General features: G+C 41.7%; 1 protein-coding gene and 1 pseudogene across 10 annotated transcripts in view; both read right to left on the bottom strand.

Annotated features, from left to right (window-relative positions):
* The window catches only part of LOC149324235 (CUGBP Elav-like family member 4), a 942,387-nt gene that overhangs the window by 584,943 nt on the left and 329,993 nt on the right, over positions 1–27,451 (bottom strand). The window lies entirely within an intron of this gene.
* Positions 292–420, bottom strand: LOC149324236 (U2 spliceosomal RNA; annotated as a pseudogene).

Here is a 27,451-nt window from a genome sequence, read left to right as displayed (position 1 = left end):
GAGCTTTATTCCACAACAAATATTTTAGATCTGTTGTTCTAATTCATTAACATAATGGGCAATATAATAAGCAGTTATGATAATAAAGTCTAATAAGAAGAACAAGGAGTGCTTATTCCTAACAGTGTGAGTCTCTCTGGGCAGCATGCAAGGACAGGGGAGGCAGGGGCATAGAAAAAGGGATGGCATAGCATAGGCTTCATATCCATAGTTTTTGTCTCCTAATTAATACTTCACCATATTTTTGGACAATTTCTTGGTACTGGATCAGGGATGGGTAAAAAGCCATATGGGGGTTGCATGAAGCCCACAAAATCTGCTTTTGTGGCCCCAGAGGCCCCTAAAAAATTTTTTTAGGGCATTGTTTTCCAGTCATAAATTACACTACACTTGATCTTAGCCAAAAGGCTGAGAAGCGATGAGATACCTCTAGTTTGAATTACTAACAGCTTCAGGGCAATTATTCTCTTCCTAACCAGAGTTGGGCAAAGTTCAATCATCCTCTAAGATATGGGTTAACAAATAATAATAATAATAATAATAATAATAATAATAATTATTATTATTATTATTTATAACCCACCTCTCCCTGTGTTGGATCAAGGCAGATAACAGCATATAAAAAGAGAAAACAATAATATCAAAGGCATTCAAATCAGTCCGAAGAGAACAATTTAGGCACGTGGAGAGTGAAATGAGGGGATCAATTTGGGAAGGCCCGCCAGACGAGATCTGTTTTTATTGCCTTCTTAAAGGCCTCAAAAGATGTTAGTTGGCGGATCTCATCCGGCAGATCATTCCAGATTTTTGGAGTGGTAGCAGAAAACGCCCTCTGGGAAGTAGTTACCAATCTAGTTCTCTGTGACTGTAGTAGGTTCTTCCCTGAGGACCTGAGAGTGCGGGAAGGATTGTATGGGAGGAGGCGTTCCCTCAGGTAAGCTGGACCCAGGCCATGTAGAGCTTTATAGGTAATAACCAACACCTTATACTGTGCCCGGTAGCTAATACACAGCCAGTGTAGTAGTCTAGTATACAGTGTAGTATGCTAGTCTCAACTAGCATAGCCAGTTATGAAGAATGCTGGGACCCAGAATTTATCAATATATAGAGGACTGCTTGTGTTCATCCCTGTCTTAAATAAACACTCATCTTAAAGGATGTTGAGAAACTGGAGTGTGTCCAGAGGAGGGGGACCAAAATGATGAAAGGTGTGGAAATGACCAAGCCCTCTGAAGCATGGCTTAGGGAGCTGGGTATGTTTACCCTGGAGAAGAGAGGGTTAAGGAGGGGACATGATAGCAATATTCATATATTTGAAAGGATGTCAAATGGAGGAAAGCGCAAGCTTGTCTTTGCTGCTCCAGAGACTAGGACATGGAGCAGGGGATTCAATCTACAAGAAAAGAGAGTCCACCTAAAGAACTTCCTAAAATTAAGAACTATTTGACTGTGGAACATGGTCCCTTGGAGGATGGTGGAGTCTCCTTCTTTGGATGTTTTTAAACAGAGGCTGGATGACCATCTATCAGGGACCCTTTGACTGTGTATTCTTCAATGGCAGAATGAGGTTGGACTGGATGACTCTTGGGATCTCTTCCAAATATGTGATTCTATGATTCTATGAAGCCATATATTGGCCTTTCTGGGACAAAGATTTAATAACTTCAAATATACACATTTGCTCTATGCAGGGAATTCTATAGATGGGTGAAACTTTTTTGTTTCTGTTTTTTAAAACTATCACCTGCCAACAGCAGTCTAAAGAAGTAAATACCTTTGCCCCTCCTCTCCAAAAGATCTATCACATTCTATAGAACATGACAGAAGGCTACACACTGCACAATGCTAGGCAATTAAGCCAATTACACATGCCATGAGCAATACTTAATTCTGTAGTAATTTACACTGCTGTCTGGACTTTGGAAGGGAAAACACAATAAACAATTGTGGATAATAATAGCAATGTAACCGGCAGCAGTGACAATTTGCATACTTGTTTGGGGGGGGGGGGGGGGAATTGCTTCTTTGCTTGATTGGAGAAGCATCCCGATGTGATGCCTCTATGCAAGAAAGCAATGAAATTTGGAGGGCAAGGGGGAAAATTCTCTTAATTTGAATTTCATTTCTCCTAACTGATGTTCCCTAACATTTATAATTATAAATGTTGTTGGACTTCAAGGTTTTAAAAGAAGATGGATATATTGATGGAAATAATATTCAAAAGTGTGTAGAGTATGTGTGTATGTGTGTATATTTCTCCAGTGTTGGGAAACCGGGGGATGGAGAATTCTGGACTGATGGGAATATTTGCAATTTGTGACTTATTTTGTGCAAAACCTGTACCTTTTTGTGAAGAAAATTTCATTTTCTGTACAGAAGATGGAATTTTCTGCCCAGGAAACAGCATTTTCTGTTCAGAAAATTTACACAGAACTATTATTTTCCATGCATAAAATGCTGTTTCCTGTACAGAAAATATTTTTCTTGTTGGGAGAAAAAACCTAAACAAAATGTGTGCGAATTTTATACAGAATAAAGTCCCAGACTGAAAATAGTGATTAATAACGGCACAGTTTTCAGAGACTTTCACACCAGTGGGAAGAAAATTTCTAAAATTCCCTATTCCTTGCTTTGAGAATGAAGTTAGCAAGGATTTACAACCCTAGGTAAAAGTCAGGAGGGGTGGAGAAACAATTCAGTATAGAGTTGGACTATCAGTGTGTACCATTGCTCCAGAATCCTTTCTATTGGAAGTAATAATTAAGGAGAAATGTGTAATTTGATTCCTTTCCCTCCATATTCACTTCAAGCATCTCCTGATGCTTCTATTATCATCCACATTTAGTACGTTAGTTGAAAAACTGGTTGAAAATGCATGCAATCAAAGTGGTAAAGATAAAGGTATTCTCCATTGACAAGGTTGTCAAGTTGTCTGACCATAGGGGACAGCGTTCATCTCCTTTACTAAGCTGAAGAGCCAGCATTGTCAGAGACTATTCTGTGATCATGTGGCCAGCATGATTGCAGAGAATGCTGTTTACCTTCCCACTGAAGTGGTACCTGTTTATCTACTTGCATTTGCATGCTTTTGAACTGCTAGGTTGGCAGAAGCTGGGACTAGTGATGGGTGCTCACCCCTTCATGTGGCATCAGGGCCACATCTTCCAACTCTATGATTCTATGGTGAACCTAAGGTGAACTTATCATGGGGTTTTCTTGGCACGTTGATTCAGAGGGAGCTTGCCATTGCAACCATCTGAGGTTGAGAGAGTGTGACTTGTCCAAGGTAACCCAGTGAGTTTATGTGGCCAAGCCAGGATTCATACCCTGGTCCCCAGAGCCATAGTCCAAAGTTCAAACCATTGTACCATGCTGGATCTAACTTCTCCTGAAATATAGCCTATACCACCTGGTAGTCATTGACAGTCTCCCATCCAAGTACTAAACAGGGCTGACCATGCTTAGCAACCAAAATCAGTAAGTAAATTTCTGGAACTAAATTCCAATGAAAATTCAGTGGAGACCAGCCTTAGTCTGATCCAAGCACACCTTACTGGGAGGCCATTTTCACTGTACAATTCAATCATACTCTTGAGCAAGCAGACCTAGGCCACGGCTGTTAATTTTGGAAAAAATAATAAAGAAGAAGATGGTAAAACACAGAGAAATACTGGGGGAAATTCACCTCTGACTTCTTGTAAATGGAATAAGAAATAGCAAGCAGGTGACAGCAGACAAACAGAATTTTGCTTGGCAGTGAAGACAACTAAGACTCATGCAAAGACTCATTTTTACTCTATTTTGTGAGTTCTAAACTCTCTAATTACACCACAATTTATTTCCAGCCAGGTAAGGAAAGGACTGTTACCTTGCTAATGAAACTCTCTGAAGATAGATTTAATATAAATCTATCAAAACCTAAAGTGTTTCACAAGCAAAATGTCATTAATGCCAACATAAAAGACTCTCTCTCTCTCTCTCTCTCTCTCTCTCTCTATATATATATATATATATATATATATATATATATAAATTTTCTCCACCAATAAGAAATGTCAGAACAAACATTTTTGCTTCTGTATGGGTATTGGAAAAGAAAATCAAAGGATCATTGTCATTTCAACATAGTGTTTCATCAAGAGCATTGACTGACCCTAGAGAGATTTTGTAGCACCTTTGAGACTAACTGAAAGAAAGAAATTGGCAGCATGAGCTTTTGTACACTTAAATCTACTTCCTCAGATGATCATTTCCCTTTACGCATATCTGTGTATGTGTTAAAGGTGGGCTGGACTGAAGACAGAGCATTTGAAACTTTATTGAATTATGTTGATGGATGCATTTAGGTCAGGTTAGTAAGAAAACGATTGTACTTACTGAGAATATAGAAGGGCAGAGAGGGGAAATAAACACTAAAACCTTCCAGAATGGCACCTCATTCTGTTGGAGGCGCCCACGTCATTAGTCATTGCGAAGGCTTCTGGTGACCACTGAAACAGAGGGGCAACTTTGACCCCACTTGATCAATCTTAATTGAATACAGCGAGGGCCACCAGCCAAAAAGAAGGGCACCCATTCTTCCTTCCCGACAGGCCTGTCCTCTGTACTTTGTCAGCTGTCAGAAAGCCTCGAGGAAGCCTTATCAGGTGGGAGAGGCAGAGGGATGCCGTTTGTAACTGCCACAGGACTTTATCCATCTGAGTGTGTGTGTTTGTGTGTGTGTGTGTGTGTGTGAGTGTATACATAGAGGTAAAAGTTTTGCAGGTGGCACAACAATCTGGGAGGTTAATTCTGTTTTCATAGACAACAGTGGGCAAATTATGGACTACAGGCCACATGTAGTCTGGACACTCCACTTTTGTGGCCTCCAAATCCCCCTATCAGATTCCTCAAACCTCCAATATTTTTAAAATCATTTTTGGCATGGTTTTTGAGGCCTCACAAATCTTGAAAACCCTACCAGCACCAGTATAGTTGTTTTAATTTTGTTACTTTTCATCGCACCCCAGTATTTTGGGAAAGACATGAGATAAATGAACAAAACAACAGGAGCAGCAGCAGCAGGAGCAACACTGACAATAACCTGCTTTATCAATTTACTACCAATAAAGCTTCTCTTATAGCAGAGATATGTGCCCATGTTCAGTACCATATAAATATTGGGGGGAGGCCTGGAATTATAGTCAGCTGACAACACAGCCACAGCCACACACACACACACACACACACACACAGAGAGAGAGAGAGAGAGAGAGAAAGAGAGAGAGTTGAATTACAGGAATAAACAGAAAAAAGCTGTTGTCCCCACTCTACATTACAGGAATAGTCAGAACAAACCTATTGCCCCCACTCCTTCCCTGAAGGTCTCCATGTCTTGGGGATTATGCATCTGTAGTGGGGAGACTTCTCAACCATGTTCTCTGAATGACCTGGAACTTTCTACAACTCTTTTTGTGTGGCTCTAACATGTATGGGGAGGCTTCAGAAATTGTACTGTTTTTCTGCTGCCGCTGATGGCCCTTCAGCTCATGGAGGTCATTCACGTGGGTGACAAGGAGGCGATATGGACCCAATTGTTGACTCATTTGTCCTCATTATGTGTGAGATAGACACCATTTCTGGTCACTTTGGTTATGGCAGTTGTAGTTGGGAGAAAAATGGAAGAAGGCAATACACAGAACATGAAGTCGAAGGCTTTCATGGCCGGCATCCATAGTTTTTTGTGGGTTTTTTGGGCTATGTGGTCATGTTCTAGAAGAGTTTCTTCCTGCTGTTTCATCAGCATCTGTGGCTGGCATCTGAAGATGCCAGGCACAGATGCTGGCAAAACGTCAGGAAGAAACTCTTCTAGAATATGGCCACATAGCCCGAAATACCCACAAAAACTAATACACAGAACAATACACAGATTAACATGGAGATCACTCCTCCTTACCAAGGGTTACACAGTGTATATATACCCAGTTCTCTTCCATGCCACATTCTCTGAAGATGCCAGCCACAAATGCTGACAAAACATCAGGAATAAACTCTTCTAGTACATGGCCACATAGCCTGAAAAACACACAAAAAAACTATGAATGCTAGCCATGAATCCTTCAACTTCACAATGGAAGAGGAGTTTCCTTGAAAGTATTTCTGAATTTTGTATATAAGACAAACACCTACATCCTCTTATCCTCCACAAGGAGAAATTTCATGACAACATTCAAAGCGGAGAAGGCAAAGGCAAACCTATTGCCTCCCTTTTCATGACTGTTGATTCATGGATTATCTGGAGCCAAAGTCTGACTCAGAGGCTTGGCTCCTGTGAGGATAGTGTGAGCTCATGCTGGAGTCACTGCCATCTTTTGACGAATTATGAGGGGTCAGTGGCAGGATTTCTTTTCTCTCTCTCCCTTTAATGGTCTCTCAGCTTAGTGTATCTGCACCCACTTTCCTCTGCTGCTGAACGGCTCTTTGTCGTGATATACGGGGCTTTGTGACATTCAGCACGGAGTCCAATGCCAATCCCTCTTATTTACAGCTTAACAGCAGAGGGTGATTTGGGGAGGGACAGGCAGAAAGGGAGAGAACTTGGCATTTGCTTGGTGTTAAATAGGAGGACAACAGCTCTGGGGATTTTAACATCACAAATTTTCAAAAGAACATAGAGGTGACCCACAACGTTGTCTACAGCAACATATCAAGGAGAGTCAGAAGGTTCTTTCTTGGGTAAAACATAGGAGGGAGGGATAGAGGAGTATTTTGCAAAATAGTTGACTGGAAGGGAGACAAAGTTGTAAGGTCTGTGGCAGATTCATTCCTTTATCCAGAACAAGTTTGTTAGTATGTCTTGGAATAAATTGAAAAAGGCCACCCTAAGATTTCTATTAGGTGTCTGGGAAGGCTAGGACAGTTGACCTATGGCCTTGGGCTGGGAGGAAACTAGAGAACTATAGGCATAACCCAGCTAACAAAGCCTTTGACAAGGGGACTATGCAAGGGCCAAAAGGTACATTCCCTCTTGGCCTGTCATCATCTTGGTTAGATAACAGAGGTCAACAGTCCTGGCCTGGGATCAGGCAGACTGAATACTGATAGGGTGGATGTGGCCTGACCCCAGCCTGAACCAGCCTTTCTCCATGTCTAAAAGGACCTGCTGTTTGTAGTGAAGTTTCCACCATGAACATCCAGAAGATCGGAGGGCCATGTACAGTTGTCCCTCCATATTCGCTAGGGTTAGGGGAACAAGACCCCCGTGAATATGGAAAAAGCGCAAATAACAAAAACACTGTTTTTACCTGAGAGGACACCGCTCTAGGAATCTCTAGGTCCTCCAGTGCAACTCTGTGGTCAATGTCCAACATACACTGACCATAGAATGGCACTGGAGTAGCTACAAATGGTCTTTCGGTGCAACTTTTAGTTAAAGTTGACCACAGAGTTGCACTGGAGGACCTAGACAGCCCTAGAGCGAACATATTAATGAAATCCGGGAATAATCAAATTTGCAAATTTCAAAGCCGCAAATATGGAGGGATGACTGTATTCCCTTACCTGCCAACACTGCCACTGTTCTCTGTGAAGGCCCCAACTTTGGCCTATGGCATCATAAGGGAGGCATCTGAACATGTGGGGGAAGCCAGGTTTCCCATTTGTGCCCTTATGGGCCATAGCAGGGACCTTCACAGAGAATAATGGTGATGGCAAGGTGTCAGTGGTGGCTCCTCAGTGTGGTAGTGGGCAGGTATTTGAACACCTGTCTGTAGCTGCACCAGCCAAGATAAGTGCCAGGGGTGGGACTGGGATGGATCTGCAGGAAGAATACCATGAAGTTTGCCCATGGCATCCTGCTCATGCATTCAGCACCAAGGAAGCTCCTTTTTATAATGTCTTTCCATACTCACCTAACCCCACTTCCCCAGGTTCTATGTATTCTTGTGAAAACTGGACAGTGAGGAAAGCTGGTAGGAAGTAAATCAACTCATTTGAAATGTGGCACAAGAGGAGAGGGTTTTTTAATGATACTATGGACTGCTCAAAAGACAAAAAGATGGGTCCTAGAGTAAATCAAGCCTGAACTCTCCCTAGAAGCCAAACTGAGTAAACTGAGGCTGTCTGGACTTTGGCCACAAAATGATAAGATATGGTTCATAGAAAAGAGAATAATGCTTGAGAAGGTAGAAGCCAGAAGGAAAAGAGAAAAACTACATTTCTGATGGATAGACTCAATCAAGAAAGCCATGGCCTGAGTCTGCAAGACTTGAGTAGGGTGGCTGATGATAAGGAGAGTTCAGGCTTGCTTTGGGACCTTATTGCATGGGGTTAAAATCCTGGTTTACCTTTCCCAAATTTAATAATAATTCGGGAGGAAGTCAGATGTTATCGCATAGAAATCGCTGCCGATTCACTGCCCAGGTCCATCTCAGGTGTAGTCCGGGTCCTGTAAGCCTCATTGGCAACCATTTTTAGAAGTCAGAAGCTTCTAAAGTGGTTTACAGGACCCGGACTGCAGCCGTGATGGACCCGGGCAATGATAACACCCGGCCTCCCCTCGAATTAGGACTGAATTCAGGAAATGTAAGCCAGGCTTTTAACACCATGCAATATGGTCTTTGATCTAGTCCCCCCCCTTTCCCCCCAATTTCTACGTATCCTTCTGAAAAGTGAACAAATACTCAGCCATGGGAACCCACTGGGTAACTTTGGATGAGTCACACACTCTCAGCCCCAGAAAAGCTGATCATAGGTTCACCTTAGGGTCGCCACATGTTGGAAATGACTTGACAGCACACAATAACGACAACAACAACAAGGTAGAAGGCAGTAGAAAAAGAGGGCATTGTGAAGGGTGTAATACTTTATTTATTTCAGTCTTGCCTGCCAGCACAAAAAAAACCTCATAACTTTCCTCACTACCATGAGAGATGATTAAAACATATGTGTATTTGTATGATTTATTGTTATTGAGCTTTTTGGGTCTCTTTGCGAAGATTTCTCGATGGAAGCCTTAAAGAGCCTTGAGGAAAGATCTGGAGCAACTGGTGAGTTTTTAAAGTCCTTGTTAAAAGTGTTATACTCTAGGTTTGGTGTTGAACAGCCCAGGCATTGACCAGACTCTCCACTCCAAACATGGGAATTGGTCTTTGCATCATCTGGACTCCCTGCCAAGAGGCCCCAGGGAAGCTGGTTTATTTGGCCAGTGCAGACAGGGCCCCATTCAGCCCCAGAGGAAGGCAAAGGCAAACCCAGTCTGAGCAAATCTTTTCAAAAAAACAACAACCCCATGACTACTTCACTTTAGATTGGAAACAATTTGAAGTCAAACAACACCAACAATAACAACAACATGCTAATAGTGACTAACCAGTAGCATCCAGGCCTGTATTTTGCTACAACTCTGCAATCCTGACCAAGAAGCTGGAACAACCAGTGGCCAGGCACTGCAACCAGGAGCATCATTGCCTCTCTGATTTGTCCCTTTTTGGTACTGAGGTGTCTTCCTCTCCAGCCCTTTTGGATCAAAGGGAGGATTTTTGAATCTATAGGCTTAAGCTATTAAAACCACTTGCCCCCAACCATGAAGAGAATGAAGAATGTTAAAAACAGAGTGTTTTAAACTGGATGCAGCTCAGTTTTATCATAGCAGCTGCAGCTGCACTGCAGAAATATTCCAGTTTGACACTTTTACCGCCATGGCTCAATGCTATGTAATTCAGGGAATTGTAGTTTGTTGTGGCACCAGAGCTCTCTGACAGAGAAGGCTAAATGTCTCACAAAACAATAATTCCCACGATTACATAGCATTCAGCCATGGCAGTCAAAGTGGTGTCAAATTGTATTATTTCTGCAGTGCAGATGCAGCCAGCAATTCAAGAAGAAAGATGCTGAAATGTTTTGCCCATTTTATAGTTTCCAGTTCTGATTGTTAATCTCTCTCTCACACACACACTCTCCCTTTCTCTGTCTCTCTCTCTCTCTCACACACACACACACACACACAAGTTTGTGATTAAATGCATCTTTTTGGGATCCAAGACAGAAGAGTTTATCGCATGGGGGTTAAACCGCTCCCCAGCGCGTTCTAACGGGGGCGAGCGGGGGCGCGCACGGAACACGATGGGCACCGGATGGGGCCCCAAACGTGACTTTATCGCATGGGGGGACGCTGCCACCACCGCCGCGCATTCCCATCGCGTCCCAATTCGGTTCCAGAGGGCGCCATTTCTGGGGACACTTTGAAACAGTTCGCAGAAATGGCGCCCTCTGGAACCGAATTGGGACGTGATGGGAACGCGCAGCGGCGGCGTCCCCTCGTGCGATAAAGTCGCGTTTTGGGCCCCATCCAGTGCCCATCGCGTTCCGTGCACGCCCCCGCTCGCCCCCGTTAGAACGTGCTGGGGAGCAGTTTAACCCCCATGCGAAAAACTTAAAAGTGTGAAGAAGTGCTCTTGGTTCACTTTTTCATCACCTCTCTCTCTTTATCTTTCTCTCTCAAAAATGGCCTGCATCATAGTGGTTAGTCACCATTTGCATAGATCCACAAATGCTTGTGTAAATCACATTCAGTCAGTGGAGCTATACAAACTGGAAAGTAACAATAGCACTGTCCAGTTTGTAGACAAAAAAACAAAACAAAACAAAAAACTTCACAACATTTTTCATCAAAGAAGTCTGGCTCTCATGACAGTTTTTATACAAGTGTCCCAATGTGTTGAATCATCCTTTCTCCATGAGGAGATTCATTTGTTAATATTCTTAGTATCCCTAGCAGATGTTGAAGTGTCAGGCTTTGCCTTCTTCAGATTTTAGAAATGTAACTTTTTGAACAACGCCTACCCTAGCCATGGCTGGGTGATTCTGAGAGATGTAATCCCAAAAGTAACTTTTTCAAGTTCTCAGCTCTGGACTGAACTTCTTCAAAGTGCACACAAGGACTCAGATGCTGGAATGCTTCTCTATAAAAACAAACAAACCCAAAGTAAAATACAAAAACCTGAAAGCTAGAAGATCAGGGAGGAAGTGAAGCTGAGCAGAACCTTTCTTTCTGACATTTCAGGTTTTTTTCTGTGAATCCTTTTTTCTCCGCAATAATAAACACAGCCTGCAGTCAGCAGTAGTACAGCCCAGGCACCAGAGATTTGCTCCAGAAATGGCTGAAGGTTTTAAGAAAAAACAACAACACCTTGGTAATCTGTGAAATGGATGCCAACCTGTAAAGTTTGATATAGCATGGTTCCAGGCTATCTAAAGGACCATACAAAAACCTATCTGAATTCTAAGGCAAGCTTTTCTCTTGGGGCTTGTCTACATAGGCCAAATAAAACACACACACACCTCATCCTTATGGAAATTTTTTTCCAGTGCAAGACCAAATCCATAACTGTCTTCTCAACATTAGGCCAGATCTGCACAGAATCTTCCCTATTCGTCCCCTATCTGTCCCAGCTTAAAATAACTCACCCTTTGCTCCAGATTTTGCAGGAAAATCCAGAACGCTATATAGCAATGCCAGGTCACTGTCCTGCTGTATTGCCCATCACTGCTGCTGGTGTGAGTTGCTCTCTCTGAGGTCATAGTGAGCTGCCCAGCTATGTGATTGATGCTGGGCATCTTGCTTCTAAACTTTGAGGGAGTGACTTGTGCCAGCAGTGGTGGTGCGAGACAACACAGCAGGACATGTGTGTAAACAGCTGTCTAACATAGCTACAGAGTATGGAGGTGGCAGGGGGAATCGCAGGCAGTTCAAGGACCAGAATACTCCAGGGACAGCCCAAAGTGATCTGGACAGTGTAGATGAACCCTTGGTTTCCCACCTTCATATGCATATCTGGTGGGAATACAGGACAGAACTTTCTTGGTGGCTGCTTGGAGGCTCTGGAACACTCCCTAGGGAAGCTAACATGGCTCCCTCCTTGTTGTTCATTCATTGGCAAACTTTTCTATTTCAACATTTTTTTCTTTTTCTTTATAGCAACAGAGTGCAAGGGATTTTAATAACTTGCTATTATTATTCTGCAGCTTTATCTTGTAAATTTTAATTGTCTCAAATACTTTAATCCTGTGGATAGTTGCATTTTAACAATTCTATGGGTCACTGCATTGCAACAATAACTCTGTATGTTTTTACTTATGTTTTTGTGCATGCTTTTTTCAAAACCTAAATTGGTTTAATTTTTGTTAGCTGCCTAAGTCCCAATTTTGGAAGAAAAGGTGAGATGATGGGGTAGTGAGGATAATATAGATCAAGAAGCCTGGTCTCAGCTGCAAGCCCGGGCACTATCTGGCCTTCTCATTTCACCTTGAGACACTATTTTTGGACCAGGGGATGTGCATCAGACACACCATTAAGATGAATAGCTCATTCACCTGCCTGTCCACTAGTGTCATGGTCTGCCCTGGAGCTGGCTTCTTCATACCTTTCCTGACAAGTACTTTAAGTTTACAAGGAGACAAGGTTAAACGCCTGCCATTAGAAAATGAGACACCAGTGCAAACAGCCCACAGGATGGGTTATAAACTGTCTCAGGTGGTTGCTGTCTCCCAGAAATACAAATGATTGCATGTTGACATTGGAAAGCCAATGTTTTACTAGTATAACTCCCAGTTCCACGTCTTTCAATCAGGAATATCACCAATTGCCTTCTACTCAGGAATGTAAAAACTATCATCCTTGGTTCAGTGTGTTGAGGGATTGCTCTTGTCGTGTGCCTTCAAGTCGATTCTGAAGTATGATGAGCCAATCTTAAGGTTTTCTTGGCAAGATTTATATGCAGGAGATGTACCATTGTCATCTTAGGCTGAGGCTGCATCTACACTGTAGAAATAATGCAGTTCAACATCATTTGGCTCAAAGCTATGGAATTCTGGGATTTGTAGATTTGTGTGATAGTTAACCTTCTCCATCAGAGAGCTCTGGTGCTCTCTGAAATTCAAAGAAAAATTCACAAGAAATTCAATGTTCTCTACTCAAGAAAGGGGTCTGTGACTTCACAAGAGAGACACCCTTGATCCCAAGAGGAGATACTTTACTGATGCTAATGGAATTTAATTGTTACTGTTCTTGGTCTTGGTCTCCACAGTGGCTTCAACTGGCAATGAGATCCCTCCAGAGCAACTCAACTACAGCAGAGACAGCATCTATAAAAAATATAGTCCTGTGACTCCAACACTGTCACTCTTTCTCCTGCTGCATGATTTTTTAAATATGTTTTGCCTGATGAAAAAGTCAGTGGAGCTTTGAAAGCTTGTATTACGTGTTTTATACATTTTGGATGGCCAATAAAAGTATTACTCCTTTGCAGATTTTAGATTTGATTTTATTTTCCTGGTCTCCAGAGTTGTAGTCCAATGCTCAGTTCACCACACTGGCTCTCAGTGTTGGAACAAATATGTATACATAATTTGGGATCTCACCCTCCCTGCAAATATTACTATATACTTTTAAAATGGTTAACATTTTATTTTCACAATTTCTTGCAGAGTAGCCACATATGACACGTGACACTTCAGATGTTTTATAACCCCAGATTCCAGAAGCCCAAAATGGCATAGCTTATTCAGCAATGGCTATTGTTTAACAGAGGTCCCACCTGTTATGTGCACATATTTAACACTATACTATACGAGTGGAAATCATGAGGTCCTCCATGGGTTGCATACTCTAACTCCAAGCTTTCCTCTCATTGACTATGGTGGTTCAGGCTGCTGAATATTGCAGACCAACAATATCTAGAAATACACCAGAAACTGCTAGGTGAAAGCAGCAATATTCCCAATCTTGGCCCCTGAACATTGGCCAGTAACATGGCCTCCCCATGTCCTTTTGGCAGGGAGTCTGGACAATGCAGGGCCCAATCCCAAAGTCTAGCATAAACAGTTTGAACAATCTGAATTACACCTTGCTCATTGTGTGCCACGCCCAGGGTATACCCTTTTTAAAACTGAGTTGCTCCAGATCTTCCTGGAAGATCCAGAACCCTCTGTTTCAACACTGGATGTTCTGTGATCGAGTCTGGGCATCTTATTCTGACCAGCACTGCAGGTAGCACTGCAAGAATGAAATTTATGACTATTTACATACCTAGTGAAAGTGCTGTCACATTCCTTTCTTTCTTTCCCTCTCCTCCTCCTTATTAAACTCAATGTAAGGCAAGAAGAAAACCACTTCTGAGTACTCTTTGCCCAAGAAAACCCTATGAAATCCATGGAATTGCCATAAATTGATGGGGAACCTGAAGGCACAAATAGACCAAAAGGCTTTAATATTTTTTTTTACTTGGTTCTGTAATAATAGCACAGTTGGTGCTAATTTGGGGTCTAAGAGGAGCCCATTCCACAACTGGGGTGCCACCATAGAAAAGACCACATATTCTTCCACAAAGTATGTATCCCAATGCTGGGTCATAGAGGAGGGTCCCGCAAACAGACTTCAATTCTCATCCAAACATATGTATAGAAAGGCACTCTCTCAAGTATCAGTAATCATATAACTATATTGCCTTTTGCCCAGGATACCCATCTTCACCCCAGTGCATTGTGAGAAAAGGGATCCCCATTGTTCAGCCTACATCCATTGTGAAGCTGCGGAGATGCCAATGTAGGTAAACTTTCAAATCATGTTGACTAATCCTGAGGGCAACTGGTTGAAAGAACGATGGAAAAAAGGACATGTCAGAATAAAACAAAGGGATTAAAGGATCTAAACAGGAAACAAAAAAGGCTTCATTTCCCTATGGATCTTGATTCTCCCTTTTCAGGGGAAAAATATACACAGTGCAGTAAACAGCTGAAGGGCACCCAATGTCTGTAAACAGAAAGATGCAACTTAGCAAAAGCCCCAAACTTTTTGTTCCAAAGCTAAGTCAAATTTCTTTTTTTGGATGTTTACTGACTGATATGGGTTATTCAGCTTGCAATGATGATTAAATTCAGAGGTTATTTTGTTTTAAAAGGGCAGTCTCATAGTAAATATACTCATATTTGGAGCATTTGGGAGGAAATGGGTCTTGATGTGGCTTCTTGAATTCTGCTCCCCCAGCCTCAAAAAGAAATTTGTTATGTGTGTGTATTTTTTAAGGAAACATGTGCAATATTTCCTTCTTTGTCAAAGCCATACAACTTTATGACTTCAGGAATATGAAATGTATTATGCATAGCATAATTAGTAAGGAAAAAGTGTACTGTTTTGTATCTTTATGGAATCGAAAAGTACAAAGGCTTTAATTTTATTCAAACAATGATTAAAAAATAATTATTGTTGTCCTTCTGTAGCCTCTACATGATTTTTTTAAAAAAAATCAGTAGCTTTTAATTTTTCAGGTTAAAATCTGTTTTTATTTTTAAAATCTGAATCCAGCCATCATTCAGTTTGTTTTGTATTTATTTTTTAAAAAATATAATTGTATTGCCAAATGTTAATGTAGGATGGAAACACTCTGAAACAAATACACAAAGAAAACCTGGTTACTTGACTAGACCAAATGAAGAACAGATTAAATGAAGAGGCTGTACAGACCAGAATCTTTGGCCAGTCTGGGAGTGGAGTCGGGGCATGGCATCCACACGACACATGCCCCAACTCTGCCCCCAGGTCGGCGTGACACTGCAAGCTGAACCACACAGAGGGTGGCATTATGGCGCTCCTCTGGTGCTGCGCCTACATGATGTAGCACTAAAGGAGCACCAAAAAGCCATGGCACCATAGCTTTTAACATGTAAATCACTTTCTCCCAACTCCCAAGTGTGTGTGTGTGTGTGTGTGTGTGTATACCCCACACACTTCCATGCCACCACCCTCTGAAGATGCCAGCCACAGATATAGGCGAAATGTCAGGAATAAACTTTTCCAGACTGAGGCCACATAGCCCAGAAACCCCACAGAAAACTATGGACACCAACCATGAAAGCCTTTGACATCACGTACAACATATTATCATTGTGCACCTGTGTTTGTTTTCTTTCTTTTTATTACATGGAAGTCGCTGTTATCTTTGGGAGTCAACATGGTTTCAGTGGAGACCAGGGTTTGAATCTCCACTTAGCCATGGGTGACCTTGGGCAAGTGACTCTCTATCTCAGCCTCAGAAGTTTATTGCATGGGGGTTAAACCGCTCCCCAGCGCGTTCTAACGGGGGCGAGCGGGGGCACGCACGGAACGTGATGGGCACCGGATGGGGCCCAAAACGCGACTTTATTGCACGGGGGGACGGCGCCGCTGCGCGTTCCCATCGCGTCCCAATTCGTTTCCAGAGGGCGCCATTTCTGGGAACTGTTTCAAAGCGTCCCCAGAAATGGCGCCCTCTGGAACTGAATTGGGATGCGATGGGAATGCGCGGCGGCGGCGGCCCCCGTGCGATAAAGTCGCGTTTTGGGCCCCATCTGGTGCCCATTGCGTTCCGTGCGCGCCCCCGCTCGCCCCCGTTAGAACGCGCTGGGGAGCGGTTTAACCCCCATGCGATAAACTTGTCAGAGGAAGGCAAAAACAAACTCCCTCTGAACAAATCTTAAAAATAAAAACCCTCATGATAGGTTTGCCATAGAGTCACTATATGTTGGAAACAATTTGAAAACACACAATGACAATAATTATCTTCTATTAATAAAATAAAAGAAGGCAAGGGGGCATGCTGGATTTGTCAGAAACCTTCTTCATGAAGAATAACAGACCAGAAAGAATCTTAGATGTTTTCTTTTGGTATTGAATGCCCTGACATGCTGCAGATGAATTATTCTGCAAAGCAACTTATATTGTTTGCAACATTGTGTTCATACTGCAGCCAATCAGTTGGGCAATGCAAGACCACCAGCAGAAGACGAGTGCAGCTGCACTCTCATTGTATGAAAACATTTCCTGAAATTCCTTCTATAAGTAAAACAAGGACAAATTTGGGATGGGTCTATATGGTTTTTACCAGAGTCACATACCCCCAATGTGGCATGTATGGCATTGCACAACTGGATTCTGATGGACAGCCAGGAATGTGTTTTTTGGACAGCATTCTTTCTGACTTCTTAGCAAGCATCTTTTGAAATGGGAAGACGTTCTGAAAGCAATTTATGATATGGCAAAGGACTCTGCCTTTCAAAGCAAAACAACCACAACCAAAACAAAATAATAATAATTGAGCTCTTTCTTAAACCACACACACACAACACACACACACACACACACACACACACACACACACACACACGGGTTCTTTGGATTCTAGCCAATACATTGACCACTGTGTTATCATGCCAAAACAGAAGAAACACACATTTTTAGAGGTGGAGGAAGCTGAGAAAAATAGTAATTAAGGTATAGCAATAAATTTGGATATTTAGTTAAACTTTATACTCATGGTGAACTCTTCAAAAGTATATCATCATCATGATACACAGTTAACTATCTTAGAAACTGCAGATAAATGTTAGCTGACTTGTGTACATATTTATTTAATTTATCCTGCTCCTTCTACCTTGGTGAGATACACTAGTGGTTTGAATCTTGGCCCTGGGGACCAAGGTTTGAATCCACAGTAAACCATTGAAACCCACTGGATGACCTTACACAAGTCACAATCTGTCAGCCTCAGAGGAAGGCAATGACCATCTTTCTGTGAATAAATCTGGCCAAGAAAACCCACTGATAGGACTGCCATAGGCCAAAGTTAACTCGAAAGCACCTAACAACTCCCTTCTGTCTTGAAGTTGACCAACAACACATACCAGAATCTCTCTAAATACTTCTTGCATAAAATCTTTGGGTGCAAAGACACCACATGAGGATGACCCCAGCCATGTCATCTGGGGAGGTTCCTCTACCCTCTCTTCTCATTGATTGTATTGGTGGGCCAACCCTTAGATGTTCTGTCCATGAAGCTCTTGCAGTACAGAAGAGGTGGCCTGGGAACAGAGGATGGGCCCGCCATACCAATGCACTGTCAACCTGGCTAGTCCATGTGGACAATGCTGCACTGGTTCAGCCCAGGGCATGCAGTGGCCATCGACACCAATCCAGGGCCAGTTCCAGAGCATAAAGCTCTGGAATGTCCCCAGACTTACAACAAGTGCAGACAAGGCCTGAAGCACAGTTATTTGCTACCTTGCTAAAAGAAGACTGATTCCTAACAGTTTTAACTTTCATTCCCCTGCCAGAAAAGGCTAATACCTTGGGAAACTCTAATTTCCAAGAAAACTGTATGCCTTTCTTCCATGTTCCTACATCAAAATTCCCCATCCCCCCCCCCCCCAGAGAAATGTCTCTAGCATCTCTTTTTCTCCTTTCAGTTGCCTCTTTCTACACCTTTTGCAGATTGGTCTAAAGAAGTCTGCATTCTCTCAATGTACCACCACAACAGATTCTAACTGTTGTTGCCACCTCTACTTCCACTTATTCTATGCTTTTGGAGGCAGTGCTGTTTGTAATACTTTCATGGATCTGCATTAGGTTTTTTCAATGTTTTTTTTTTTTAAAATGGGGAGTAATTGCTGAGGCGATCCTAAGATTTGAAAGGCAAATTTTCTCCTCTTTCTCTCTCCTTGTTTTAAATTTTTCTTAGCCTTATAATGGTATAGTGTAAAAGTGAAATTTCAGTGTCACACTGATGCACTAAGGTCTAGGAAACAAGAAGAAAAAGAAGCAAGGAGAAGTTGAGAATTTTTTTTTTTGCTCCAGTATGTCTCAAAACTAAGAAGATCCTCACCACTTCCAAGTAATTCATTTATTATTAGATCTCAGCCTCCTGTTACCTCCTGAGCCCCCTCTTCTAACCCCCTTTTCAGATTTCATTATAGGCTAGGCAGAGTACATAAAGTGGCTCTAAACCTGGATAAGTGAATATATTTTCAGGTTCTTGATGTTTATTTGTTGGTTTTAATGACTATTTAATGACTATTTAAAAAACAAGAACCCAACAACCTGGTTTAAATGTTATTCATAGTTCAATGATATGTTTAACTTTTGCATTTGGTATGTTTTAGATATGTTTATTTTAACTGTGGTAAGTTACCTTGAGTCCGAGACTGGCAAAAAGGCAGGGAATGAATGAATGAATGAATGAATGAATGAATGAATGTGGCCTGAATCCATTCAATGAATTGGATTTACCTATATGTTGACCCACCATTTGACTATTGATTGAAGAGGTTTACTGTAGCTGAGACCCACAAACAGGATTCCAGGCACTAATAATAATAATAATAACAATAATAACCTGAAAATAATGGTGATATTTTGCATGGGGAGGGGAGCATTAAGATTTTGGGAGACTTCCAGAGGACTCCAAGAATTGTTTAGGTCACAAGCAGAACATGGGTCAAACCTTCCCCACCATACTTCCATAAATCTGAGTTTTAATTTGGATCCAATCATTCAATCTTTTCATTGCTCTAGTGACTGAAAGACTTGGTAGAATGCTGAGCAGATTGTTTGGCATATAAATGTGTGGATCATTATTTCTTTTAAAGAGTAGGGTTTAGGAATTTAGACTCATAAATCATACAAGCAGACATCAATTCCGTGTTTTAGTGGAGATTTAAATTCCTAAATGGGTTTTACAAGAGCTGCCTAAGACCTATTGACAATGGCTTTGTATGATAAAAAGTAAATAGCAGCAACAAAGTTGGAATTTGAAATGTAGTTGTCGTGGCTCCCACTGGCCTGATCGCAAAGGCAAAGAGAATGGCGGCAGGAAATCTCGAAGGGAAACCGACACTAACTTGAAATTAAATGTGTAGTATTCCTCTTTATGCTGTGCAAAAGAGAAGAAGAAAAAAGGGGGGAGAAGCAACAACAGAAAAAACATGGGGGAAAATAACAAATGAGGGGAGGAAGATGGCACACAGAAAATGGGCTGGCCCATTTGCATAACAAAGGCAATCAACAACGACAACAAATTGCCATCGTGTTCAAAGCTGATAATTGCAGAGATGACAACAAGGAAAGTGCCTTTCTTCTTGGCTCCCTTGGGGAAATGCCTTGTTCAGTCAAGAGGGGGGGAAGTGGGAATGTGACCCCACATGCTTTCACTAATGCTGAGTTGGAGCTGTCATTTCCCAGATGGCATTGGGGGAGGAAGGGATGGCAATGGGGAAGGAATGATAAACGAGCAGACAGGACTGCAGCCTTGGCCATATCAGGTGTTCCCTGGAGCAGAGGCCCAACAAATGTGCCATGGTTCTCCTTTCAGTCTAAGACGGTCCACACATTCCTTCTGAAGTGCAAACGGAAGGTGGATTGCAGTCTTGTATGTGGACTACATTTTCCTGGAAGCCACAATGATTTCCAAAAGATCAGAAGCCTTTAGCTTCTGCATAGCCCTTCCCTCATGATACATTTCTTCCTTCAAAACTATTTCCAGCATCTGTTTACTGTCCTCCATGGCCTTTAACACAATCCTCTTACTCTACACCGACTCAGAAAACCGATCAAAATCCAGATGTACAATTTGTCTCTTGTTCTACTGTCCCTTGCTTTCTTCTCTTCCTCCTCCACCTTCGAGAGTGAGGACCTTGAAGCAGGTACCTTACCATGTCAATCATTTCAAAAGTACAACAAAAGTCGTCATCATCATCATCATCATCATCATCATCATCATCATCATCATGTAGTTGTTTCCTTCTTCTACAGAAGTTGGTGGAGCACCCATATTTTATTACAGTATTAACCACACAACAGCAGGAAAAAGAGGAGGAGAGGAATCACCATCATCAAAGAAAGCTGGGCATGTCACACACAGCCTCAAGGAGTTCCAGTCTACACAACAAGTCGATCTGAGTAAAAGGAGGAGGAAAAAAATTGATCACACCACCTTGTTCCCCATGTGTCAGGGGATTCTCCAGCAAGGTCAACAAGGGCTCTTTTAACTAGAACCAAATTCTGAGGTACCTTGTGCTTGATGTAGGTTAGTTGTTTGATGCCCTGAAACTACATGAGAAGAACTGTGGGACCAAGCTGGACCAACTAGGATGTGTTCAGAGAAGGGCAATTAGGGTGGTAAAAGATCTGGAAATAAAGACCTCTGAAGAATGGCTTAGAGAGTTGGGTTTATTTAACTTGGAGAAGAGAAGGTTAAAGAGTAGCATGACAGCCATATTTAAATATCCAGAGAGACAGTGCATACAAGATAGAGTAAACTGGTTTTCTGCTGATCCAGGGCATGAACTAATGGATTTCAGTTATGAGAAAAATATTCCAATTAAACATCAGGAAGAACACCTTGAATATAAGAGCTGTTTGACAGTGGAATGGGCTGCTTCAAATGGTGATAGACTCTTGTTTTACAGGTTTTGGGGAGTACTTTAGTTGTGCATTGCTAGATGACCCCTGTGGCACCTTCCATTTCTGTGATTCTGTGATTCTAAGAGCTGGTATCTAGGCCTGCTTGACAGAATGCAAGATGAAGCTTAGTAGCTTAAATCAAAGTTGAAGGGAGTTGGTTGCAGAGGCTGGCATCTGGCAGGTTAGGAGAATTGCTAGTTTTTCCCTGGTAACTCATGGTGGTTCAGTTTGTTTGGCAAACATGAGTGGGGTAGGTTGGGTGAGAAAAACCTCTGAAACTAATCAGAAGATTCCTTACTCCCCTGCCTTCAGTACTGGCCCCCTGACCTCAGATTTTAAGCCGTTAACTGAAAATCCTGAGATCAATATCTCACTACTAAAGGTCAAACTCAGACCAAGCAATTGCCTTAGGCTCAGAAAGAAAACAAGCCAAGGAGCAAAGCACTCGGAGAGAATGGAGGCCAAGACAGGCTTTTGCCTGGAAGACAATCTGGAGAAGAGAAACAAGTGACATAGGTGAGTAGGACTGGGACTGCTAGCAGCCAAAACAGAGCAAGGGAAGGAGAAATGGCATAGGGCCTCTTCATTTTAGCCATGAAGGAATACGTGCTGAGATACTTCCTCATCTGTAGCTCAGAGGAAAGGAAGAGGAAGAACTGCAGTTGTTGACTGGAGCTGACCCAAAGAGCCAGCTTGCTAAAATTCCTTGTTGCTTCCAGCAAGCAATATTTGGCATCCTTCCTGATCAATGGTCTCGATTAGAGTGTTAAGCTGTAACCTGGTTGATTTAAGCTGTGATTCTTCACTCATTCTCCACTAATTTTTTCTCCATGGTGGAAGCAACAAGGAATTTTAGCCATTTTCTTTAAAAACAACATAGGTTTTGAAGTCAATTTATAAATTCATTATTTAATTTGCACAAAATTAGAAACCCACTTTAAAAGCTAGTCAGTTTTCCCAAGTGGTGACGTTCTGTGGTGCTGGCAAGCATGACACTACAGGAAAGGAGGATGTGTTGTGACAAAGAGTTGTGACATGACCCCACAGGGGTCTCTGGTTCTGCTCCTTATACTGCCACTCACTGGCATGTGAAAGCTGGTTGCATCATTATGCACTGCCTTGGTCACCAGCATGACAGAACTCTATCACTTTGGGTGGCTGACCAGCTTTGAAGGTGGGTTTCAGGAACACTTATAATTGTACCAAGGATGACACGATTGCAGATGTTAATATGAAACCATTACAAAAGTCTAGCTTACAATATTGTAATTGCTTAACAGGATGTCAGACGTGAGTTCTACACAGAAATGTTATTTTCTGCATAGAAAATTCTGTTTACCATGCAAAGAATGCTAGTATCTGTGCAAAACAACCATACAGAAATTTCATGCAAAATAACTCTTCAAGAAAAGTATTTTCTGTGCAGGAAACAATATTTGCACAGGAAGTAACTCTTCTCTGCAGAAATATTATTTGTACACACACAGAGGACTTTGCAATAAAATACGCTCTCCCTTTGCATGGGTTGGCCATCATGACCATGAGCATTTTTTGCAATTAATATCTGATAGGGGAAGAGCTTTTCCTCTGCTCTGGACTTGTATAATTCAATAAAGAGGCAGCCTTCTGCCAGCAACATCCTCCAAATTTAGTTTGCAGGAGACTGTCTGCTGCCAAAGCATTGGCCCAAAACTGAAGCAGTAGATGATAGCGATGGAGATCAAAACCAGTTAATATTTCTGTTAGATCCCTGTTTACTCTACTAGACTCCTTCCAAGGCTGACATCAATATTGCAGCAGTGAAAATGAAACAAGAACTCTGGATGTGTTGCCTTTTTTAGGATCTGCTGTAGCTGTTTTCTTGCAACCAACCAAAAATAGCTTCCCTTGGCAATGTTCCCACCCAGGAATGCAGGGTTGTTGTTGCTGCATGGTTTTAATCCACTAAATCTCAGTGTTTTATGGTATCTCCTTATGGGGAAAATGCAACAGTATTTGAAAGGAATGAAATTAATGGTCTACAGAAATTACTCTTAAAATCTATGGAGTTAAAACAAAACAAGAGATGGGTTTGGAAAGTTTAAGACAGAGAGACAGCCTATATAATACTGCGAGCTTCTATGTATCATATACATTGATTACATATTCTGTGCTTCCTTTCTTCATCCCCAGGGGATCTTGGGTGATTGTTGTGAGGAGGAAAGCATCTCTAACAGAATGATCAGCACCCTGCCAAAACTATAACTCCCAGAGTTCTTTGCAGAGAGGGAAAGCATAATAGCTAGACTGCTATGGTTCCCAAGTTTAAACACAAAATTAGTTTATGTTTTCATTTTATACCTTATGCATGTAGTCTGAAGGTAATTTTATGCACAATAGTTCTAATAATTTTGTGCATGAAACAAAGTTTGTGTACACTGAACCATCAAAAAGGAAAAAAATGTCACTATCTCAGCGGGGAAAAAAAGTTTTGCATTTTGGTATATTTTGAATTTTGGAATTCCAGATAATAGAAACTCAACCTGTATACAGTCTGACATCAATTATATTGTAATGCTTATAGGATTTTGTTGTTCTGTGTCATTTATGTTGCTTGCAGTATCATTTAATATAATCTTTACACTTTTTAAATTTTTATTTGGAGAACTCACCTCGCTTGTTCTTGTCCCTAGTTTGTGTGTTACAAAGAAAATGTTGCTGTGAGCATGTTGTCTGCCAAAGGGAAAAACCTCTGAACTTGGTGTGGAGTAAAAAGCCATATAAGATTCTAGGAGTCTTCACCACTGTGGATTTCAGCTCTGTCCACCCTGTTAAGGACACTGTTGAACTATGGTTCAGTCCAAAAAGCCTCATCACAAAATTCCTGGTGAACTGTGTCCTAAATTTAGAATGTGTTCTATGCAGCACAAACATCAGTAGACAAGGGCAGAGATTACTGGAAATGCCTTATCATGGATTTACCAGCTGGCAGGTTATGATAGGCCCAAATACCGTAAAGGTACCAGATCCCATTGATCTTGGAAGCTGAGCAGGGTCAGCTCTGGTTAGTATATGGATGAGAGATCAGCAATGAATACCAGGTGCTGTAGGCTATATTTCAGAGGAAGGAACTGGCAAAATCACCTCTGGGGATCCCATGCTTAAGAAAACCCTGTGAAATTAATGGTCTCACCATAAATCAACAGGTAACTTGAAGACATATACACATGTACTGAGGAAGTAGAGGTCCAGTAACCACTTTCTCTCAGTCTCAGAGGAGCTACTCTTTGCTATAATAACCTCTTTGCTACAATACCCTTTTCCACATGGGATACAATCTACTTGCACCAGTGAAATCACTGATCTTCAGGATTTTTGAGACAGAGGATGAAATTCAAGTTCAGGATATTGTCATTTGTTAATGACTTGGACATGTTTGTCATCTACTGGCACATCTGACTGGCTGATGGAGTTTAAGTCTTCTGAAGCAATATTTCCTAAGCCAATTTGATATGGAGGACTGGCAATTATTGTGCCATGGACCAGTACCATATTTGTGTTACAACTGTTTCTTTCCTTCCAGGAAACTTGCCAGTGGCTGGCAGCTGATGATTTGTTGACCAGCACCATTCACATTTGTGGACCGGCCCATCACATTTGAGATGGTGCTAGAAAAGATTTCTGAGAATAGTGTGGACTGCTAAAAAGAGAAATGAATGGGCCCAAAGCAAATAAAACTTGACTTCTTAGAAGCCAAGAAGACTAAACTGAGGTGGCTGTACCTTGGCTATGTCATAAGAAGACATGACTCACTAGAAAAAAACAATAATGCTCGGAAGTAGGAAAAGAGGGAGATCATATTCCAGATGGATAGATTTAATCAAGGAAGCCATGGCCTTGGAATCTGCAAGACCTGAGCAGGATTATTGAGGATAGGGCAAGTTGGAGAACTCTCATTCATGGGGTCACCATACGTTGAAGTCAGCTTGAAGTCAGTTAACTATAACAGCAGCAGCAACCATTCCATGCACGAGCCAAAGATGTGAGTGAATTATGGTTACATCACTTTGATTTTCAGAAAATTAATCTTGAAGATGTGACTGAGCTTTTAACCTGCTCTCTTATACACAACCTGTCTGGGTTGGGAAGCCTGTGGCCTACTAGATGTTTAGAACTACAACAATTGATAAGACTGGCTATCTAATGGTGGGTCTTCTGTTTGGCCCCCCACATATTGTGGGACTGAAACATTCAACATTCCTCGTAATTGGCTATGTTGGTTGGAATGGCTGGGGCAGCGGTCACTTCTGAGGAAATTTGCAAGGTGGGTAGCAAAATTCTACAACATTTGATGTCATCTATATAATTGTCGCCTGTGATAGGAAGTGAGGACACAGTAATCAGGGAATCCAGATGATTACATGGTCACTTACATTAATTGCTAACTCACTAGTTCTGCATCTCAAGTTATTAATTCCAGAAAATAAATAAATAAAAGAGAAAGTAATTAATTCCATATCATTTTGGCATAGCCACCACATCTCATAATCACTAGGGAAACAGCTCATGCAACCTCACTGTTGTGTAATTCTCTCTTTCCTCTTCATAACAATGCAAGATCTCAAAACGTTTGTGTATATGTGTGTGTATGCTGGGGTGAATTAGACTTTGGAGGCCCTAGAACTGTTGTTGCAGGCACATCTCTAAAAATAATATCCATCAGTACCCAGGGACTACTTTGAGTTTTAGCTGTGCAAGGAAGATTAGCAAAGAAAAGAAAGGAGAGAAAGGTCTTTGCAGTGCACAGACGTCTTTCAAGGGATTCTGCCTGCAGAAACCTGTGTATCCTATTTGAAAAATCTGTTTCTCCCAATAACTTTGCAGCTTGTTTCTGTTTTCTTCCAACAGCACTCATTATCCACCTGAAATCCACCTCCACTTCAAATGTTTCGGCTCTTTTTGGACAGCTTCATAAATAGCATTCCATGATTTCTGGGGAGTGGGAAATAAACTGCATCAGAGGCAGCAGTGGGATGGGACGACATGGCCAAAAAAAGAGCAACCAAAAATGAGAAAAAAGTTAAAGTATTGAGGGCTCAGTTTGGTGGAGAAAACATACACATATGTAAGTCATAGGGAACATAATAAAGATGAATCAACTGTGCATGATATGAAGAAAATATGGTGTAGAAAGAAATGTGTGAAAAAAGTAGTGAGACAAGTTATAGCTCCAAGTAGTTAACTACTTTTATGACTGCAATATGTTAAATGGAATTCTTTATTTTCCAATTTCTCAAATGTAACTAAAACTATTACTTTTAATTGATTTAAGAAGAACCTTCTGACCGTAAGAGTTATTCAAGAGTGATGGTGGCAGAGGTCTTTACAGAGAGGATGGATGGCCATCTCTCTGGAATGCTTTAGTTATCATAGAATCATAGAATCATAGAATCGTAGAGTTGGAAGAGACCACTAGGGCCATCCAGTCCAACCCCCTGCCATGCAGGAAATCCAAATCAAAGCATCCCTGACAGATGGCCATCCAGCCTCTGTTTAAAGACCTCCAAGGAAGGAGACTCTATCTATAGATTCCTACATGCTAGGGGTTGGAGTAGAGGTCTTTGCTGTCCTTTCCAACTCTACAATTCTACATTATAGTTATTGTGAAATTGGTAAATTAAGTAACCAATTATCCATAAGCAGATACTGTTGAATTCTGAGATACTCCTTTCTTTATACCCTTATATGACATCAGAATTGGAGGTCATCCAATGACATTCATTAGCAGTGGATTCATACAAACAAAGCCACTCTCTGGCTTGTACCACTATTTTCAGGAGATGAATATTCTACCAATTTTCAGATTTGGCAGGAGAAAACAAAATAATTGCTTGAGATGTCAAGGGTGGAGAAAGGATGGATGCAGAGTTTATCATGTGCTGATGACCCTAGAAATGAGTGAGAATTTCATTGTCATTCAGTTTTTGGGAAGGGGGAGATTCCAGATTTCACAGTTCTCAAATGTGGGGAAGGTGACATGGGATGGCTGAGGTTTTCCTCACAGTTTGTTTGGGATCAAAATGTACCCAAATCAGCAAAGTGGGAAGAAGCAAATCAGACAGAAATACCTGTCCCCACAGAATTCACAAGTGTACATCATGGAGTGGGGTTGTGGCTGTGGCCCAGAGATAGGGATGGACTGGGCCCCAGAGGGCTACACTACTG

Source organism: Sceloporus occidentalis, unplaced genomic scaffold (assembly GCF_023333645.1).
Source record: "Sceloporus occidentalis isolate IW3139 unplaced genomic scaffold, rSceOcc1.0.p SCAF_1, whole genome shotgun sequence".
Classification (NCBI taxonomy): Eukaryota; Metazoa; Chordata; class Lepidosauria; order Squamata; family Phrynosomatidae; genus Sceloporus; species Sceloporus occidentalis.
The sequence above is the reverse complement of the archived record's forward strand: the minus strand, read 5'-3'. Positions and strand labels throughout refer to the sequence as shown.